The following is a 6420-nucleotide window of genomic DNA, read 5'->3' on the forward strand; positions in this document are numbered from 1 at the left end:
AGGGATGCAGGATGGTCTACGCTTGTGTAGATGTTTTTTTTTTTTTTTTTTCATTTCGTGTGATCTGTAGCTGATAGATATTACTTGAAATCCATTAGTACTAGCAGAGGTGGTTTTGCTTTTTGATGCTTTAGCAAGTGTTCTTAGACTTTTTATTTGGGCTTATATTAAATTTATTGGTTTTATTTAAAACTTAAGTTGATTGGATAGTTCTTTGTTGGGCTTAGCATCTGTATGTAAAGTCTAGGTGAAGCAGAAGTGTGGGCTTTTTTAGTAACTGAAGCTCTGAATGAGCAGGTCCAGTCCAACTAGGGTTATGTAGCTAAGTCTCTTCCCTAACTCTATAAATACATATTGTCTCATCACAATTGTATACCTTTTGATAATCAAATAAATAAAGTGCTTCTGATTTAAAGATCTAGGGAGGAAGACTTAGTTGATAGTATTGCACTATCAAATTGTGGTAATTAGTATGGATTAATCAGGTACGCATATACTTAATTATTATATATTGTTATCGCGTTCTATATTATATACAAATAGATCTTGGATTTATTGTTAATTTATTTAACATGTGGTATCAGATTGTCTTTTGTATGTGATTTAGGACTTATAATTTGAATAAGTTAATTATCAATAGTTACATATTAATTTTCGTAATAAATTAATGATAAAATTTTGTTATTGAATCTTAAAACTTTAGGAGTTTTATTTATCGTTAAATTCTCGTTCAGTTGATATATTATGTGTATGAAATCATTGAGTATATTATAAGAATTTTAAGTTTAATGTTTTGGGGTTTATATAATTATATTATGAAATTATATTTTGTGTTTTTTGATTTTATTGTTTTTGATCTGAAATTGATTATCAATATCTCATTATCAATTGTTTATTAATGTTCTTAAATGATTTATTTTGTGATTTGACCGAAATTGGTATTATAAACAATTTTCTTATGCTCTTCAATTTTTGATTGCTTTTTCCACGCGATATAATCTTTTAGCCATTAATACTCGAAATTAGTAGCGTAGATCGACTAGAAATCCAATCATGATCAAAACCCCTATATTTTCCTTGATTTTCCGTCGATCGATTTTGGCTGGTTTTTCACATCAGACCTGACTGGTCTGAAATTGGGTCGCGTGACTCGCCTCTAACCCGGCTGGAGGAAGAAGAAGACACTATCCAGCGAAGCCCACTCTCGTCCTCGGTGCATGGGGGTGCGTGCGGTGGCTCCGATCATTTTTTTTCCAGCGTGCTTAAAATTAAATTTATGTTTTTCTATGATTTTTAATTGATTTTTTGACTCCGTTTAATAATTATTATTATTTTAATGATAAATATGCAGTTAAAAAATTATTAAAACTAATTTTTGATGATTTTTCGAAATTTATCGATCGTAGAAATTTTTTTGGGTTTCTTCTCGGTCCATATGACATAGTCACTCTCTTATTTTAATTTATCTTGACTATGTAGTCTCCACCAATATTCTTATATTCACATCTTTTTATTATTTGTTGTTCTAAAATTGTAAAACTTAATTGTTTGATACAAAAATAATGCCTTATGATGGATACTTTATTTTTCTGATTATCAATATATTAAAAGCAATTAATGTATCTCTTTTGGAAATTTGGCTGAAAGTTATTAGTTTTCAATCATTGTTTTATCACCAAATTTTACATGTTGAAGAAAATATTATATCTTTTGGTTGACTATATGTGTAATTACTTGCCCAAAAGTAATATTTACAAATATCAGTTCACATTTCATGGAGTGAGTTAATATTAAATGTATATATTTTAATTATTTGCCTAAAGGTAATAATTTAAATATATATATTTATTATTGTTTTTGGCTTGAATTAATACATGTTTTTTTAAGAAATTTATTTGCCCAAAGGTAATAAATTCTTAAATGATATGTATTTTTTTCTTATTGTTAACTTTATAAAGGTAGATCATGTGTGTGTTATATTCTCACCCCAAAGGGGGGTTTATAATGACTAGTTGACTCTACAATATTTTCTAATGCATTGCTCATATTGCTTAATCAAGTTTTAATTTTTTAAATTTTTCAGTCTCTTTTTCTGTGAACATCAATAATGCTTCCATCCATATTTTGAATGGGTCCAACTATAAGATATGAAAACGAGATGTGGAATTTACTTTAGACATAATGGATTTGGACTTGTGCCTACGAGAAGAAAAACCTGTTGATCTTACTGACACCAGTACAGCTGCCTAGAGAACTCTTCATGCACAATGGGAAAGTCAAGTCGTCTTAGTCTTCGTACTATGAAAAGATCTATTCTTGAACATCTATTGAGTGGTTTGCCAGAAACTACAAATGCCAAAGAGTTTTTTAAGGCTGTAGAAAAACTATATGAAACTGGTGAAAATGCTGAAGCTAGACATCTTATAGATGAAATGACAACCATTAAGTATGATGAATTAAAAGGAGTGCGAGATTTTATTTTGAAATTAGTGAATGTTCAGTCCAAGTTGAAAGATCATAATATTCTTCTTCCTGACTCTTATATCATTCATCGAGCTCTTCATGCACTTCCAACCTCTTTCAGCCTTATCAAGACAGCCTACAACACTTACAATAAAACATAGACTATTAGCGACCTAATTTCTCAGTGTGTAGCTGAAGAAAGCAAACTAAAAAAGGAGAAGAATGAATCTGCTCACTATGTTTCTCACCTCAAGCCTAATAAAGGAAAAGATAAGTTCAAGAATAAAAATGATGGTGCTAATAAACATAATGGTAATGACAAGTAGCATAAGAATAAACAGAAGACTAACAATGGAAAGTCTAAATACTCTAATGTGAAGTGTTACTTTTGTGAAAAAATGGGAAATCGAAAAACGATCTGTCACAAATTTAAGACTTGGTTAGAAAGAAGCAAGCACAATCAGGTAACCCTTTAGCTTACGTTTGTTTTGAATCTAATCTAGTTGATGTTCCTATTGATTCTTGGTGGTTAAATAGTGGTGCTACTGTTCATGTTTTTGCTTCCTTACAGGGGCTAAGGGATCTCAGGAAGCCAAGTGAGAGGGAGTCCAAGCTTAAAGTGGGCAATGATGTTGGAGTTGACGTTATCTATATTGACATATTTATTCTTGAATTACAGTCTCGTGTTAAGATTGTTTTGAACAATACTTTTTATGTTCCTACTTTTAAGAAAAATTTAGTTTCGCTTCCACTTTTGGTTAAATAAGGATATTTTTTTCTTTTTGCAAATGATAATGTTGACATTATGCTTGACTCTCGAATTATTGGAAATTATCTTTATTCTGATAGTCTTTACAAGTTGTCATTGGCTCATTTAGATTCCTCTTTTAATGTTGTGAATATTGTAGGTAAAAGACCTCATATTAAGGAAACATCCTTATTGTTATGGCACAAAAGATTGGGTCATATTTCTAAAGAAAGAGTTGATCGTTTAATTAAATCTGAAGTTCTTCCTCCTCTTGATGCTTCCGGTTGGGATACTTGTGTTAATTGTACTCGTGGAAAATTGACTAAAACAAGAAAGAAAACTTTAAACAAACCGTAGTCAATCTTTATTAGAAATTATCCACACTGACATCAGTGGACCTTATTGCACCACGCTGTGCAAAAACAAGTATTTTATCACTTTTATCGATGATTTTTCTCGTTATGGATTCACCTACTTAATTAAAGAAAAATCTGACGCCCTTGATAAACTCAAAATTTTTCGAAATGAGGTTGAGAAACAATTAGGAAGAGTCATCAAAGTTGTTCATTCTGATCGTAGAGGTTAATATTATAGTCGTTATACAGAATCTGAACAACACATGGGGCCTTTTGTCGAGTACTTACAAGAAATTGGTATTATTGCTCAATACACTATTTTTGGTTCACCTGAGCAAAATGACTTTGCTGAAAGGAGAAATTGCACTCTCATGGATATGGTTAGAAGCATGATGAGTAGATCAAATCTTCCAAAGTTTTTATAGGGTGAAACACTTATGATTGCAACTTATATTTTAAATCATGTTCCCAGTAAATCTGTTCCCAAAACCCTTTTTGAGTTGTGGACTGGGAGGAAGCCTAGTCTAAATCATCTTCGTGTATGGGGTTGTCCAGCTGAAGTAAGGATTTATGATCCTAATTTGAAAAAGTTAGATCCGAGAACAAATCGTTGTTATTTCATTGGTTATCCAATGCACTTAAAAGGCTATTGCTTTTACTGTCCTACTCGTGGTACGCGAATTGTTGAATCTCAGACTGCTAAATTTTTGGAATTTGATGTTGCTGAAAATATTCCTTCAACATCTCTTGAAACGGGGGAGTCATCTAAAGGAATTTGAATTCCTATGTCATTTTCAAGAGATGATAATAGTAGTCTTAATCCTACTCCAGTTGGTAATGTTTCCATTATTGATGAATATATTGCTCTCGACATCGAAGATGATGAGGGTCCTATTATTGATGAATGGTCTATTATTGAAGAAGCTTCTATTGTTAATGAAGATCCTGTTATTGAAGAAATTCCAGTTGTGGAATATGTTATTCAAAATAATGATCAACAAATAGAAGGTATTCCAGAAGTACCTCCTCTAAGAAGATCTCAGAGAGAAAAAAAGTCAACAAAGTGTCATGATAATTTTGTTTATCTTGGAGAAGGAGAATATGATATTGATAATTTTGTAGATCCTGTCACTTATAGTGAAATACTTAATAATTCATAATCTTCAAAATGGTTAGCACCTACGGATGATGAGATCGACTCCATGAAGAAAAATTGTGTATGGGAGCTAGTTTTATTACCTGATGGTTTTAAACCAATAGGTTGTAAGTGGATTTTAAAAACTAAAAGGGATAAAAAGGGAGAGATTGAAAGGTTAAAAGCACGTTTAGTGGCTAAAGGCTTTACTCAAAGAGAAGGTATTGATTACACTAAAACTTTCTCATATGTTTCCACTAAAGATTCATTCAGAATTATTATGGCCTTAGTTGCGTATTTTGATTTAGAGTTGCATCAAATGGATGTTAAAATTGCTTTTCTGAATGGAGAATTGAATGAGGAAGTCTATATGTCTCAACCTGAAGGCTACAAGGAGAATGAAAAAGAAAATTTGGTTTGCAAGTTAAAACGATCCATTTATGGTCTCAAACAGGCATCTCGCCAGTGGTACTTGAAGTTTGATAAGGTTGTGACATCGTTTGGTTTCGTCGAGAATAAGTTTGACTAGTGTATTTATATGAAGATCAGTGAGAGTCGTTATATTTTTCTTGTTCTTTATGTAGACGACATTTTACTTACCAGCAGTGATTTGTCATTACTAAATGAGACCAAAAAATTTCTGTCTACCAATTTTGATATGAAAGATCTTGGAGATGCATCTTATGTTTTGGGGATTGAGATCTATCATGACAGGAATCGAAAAGTTCTTGGCTTATCTCAAGAATCTTACATTAATCGTGCACTCAAAAGGTTCAACATGGATTTGTGTAAAATTGGTTCTGTTCCTATTCTGAAAGGGGACAAGTTCACTAAGCAACATTGTCCTAAGAATGACTTGGAAAGAGAAGCAATAAGGAACATCCCATATGGAAGTGTAGTAGGGAGTTTGATATATGCTCAGGTTTGCACTCGACCTGACATAGCTTTCGTAATCAATGTTCTTGGGAGATATTTATCTGATCCTGTCCATGATCATTGGGTTGCAACCAAGAAAGTTTTGAGATATTTGCAAATAACGAAGATTTTTATGCTTTTGTATAAGCATGTTAACAATCTTCGAGTTGTTGGTTATCCAGATTCAGATTTTGGTGGTTGTGTAGATGATTTAAATTCAACTTCTGGCTATATTTTCACCTTGGCTGGTGCTGCTATTTCTTGGAAGAGTGTTAAACAGACTTTAATCACATCATCTACTATGTATCCTGAGTTTGTTGCATGTTATGGGGCATCTTTGCAAACTTTGTGGCTGAAGAATTTTATTTCGGTGATACGAGTGGTTGATTTTATTTCCACACCTATGCTAATCTATTGTGATAATAATGCTACTGTTTTATTTTCAAAGAATAACAAGATTAGTAGTGCTTCTAAACATATGGAAATAAAGTATCTCACTGTCAGAGAGTTGGTCAAGAAATGAGACATTGTCATTGAAAATTGCAAGACCGAGTCGATGTTAGCAGATCCTCTAACCAAAGGTTTAAGTGCCGTGTTGTTTAATAAACATGTTGTTAATATAGGAATTTTAGAATCTTTTGATCTTTTGGGTTAGTGGAAATTTTCTTTTCTGTTTGTTTTTAGAAATTATGATTTATAATTTTCTAAATAAAGTTATTAACTACATTTTATGTTTCAATATTCTATTATTGAATGGATATGTTTTTAATTATATTTTGTTATATTCTCGAGAATGATTGAAT

The 6420-nt window shown here is 31.7% G+C and overlaps 1 long non-coding RNA gene across 1 annotated transcript; it reads left to right on the forward strand.

The window, feature by feature from the left end:
* Window positions 1-1779: 1779 nt before the first annotated feature.
* On the forward strand, window positions 1780-3323 carry LOC115724906 (uncharacterized). The gene is made up of 2 exons (XR_004013308.2): window positions 1780-2927; window positions 3035-3323. It is a non-coding gene; the product is annotated as an uncharacterized LOC115724906 (long non-coding RNA).
* Window positions 3324-6420: the final 3097 nt, after the last annotated feature.

This window comes from Cannabis sativa, chromosome 6 (genome assembly GCF_029168945.1).
Source record: "Cannabis sativa cultivar Pink pepper isolate KNU-18-1 chromosome 6, ASM2916894v1, whole genome shotgun sequence".
NCBI classification, from domain to species: domain Eukaryota; kingdom Viridiplantae; phylum Streptophyta; class Magnoliopsida; order Rosales; family Cannabaceae; genus Cannabis; species Cannabis sativa.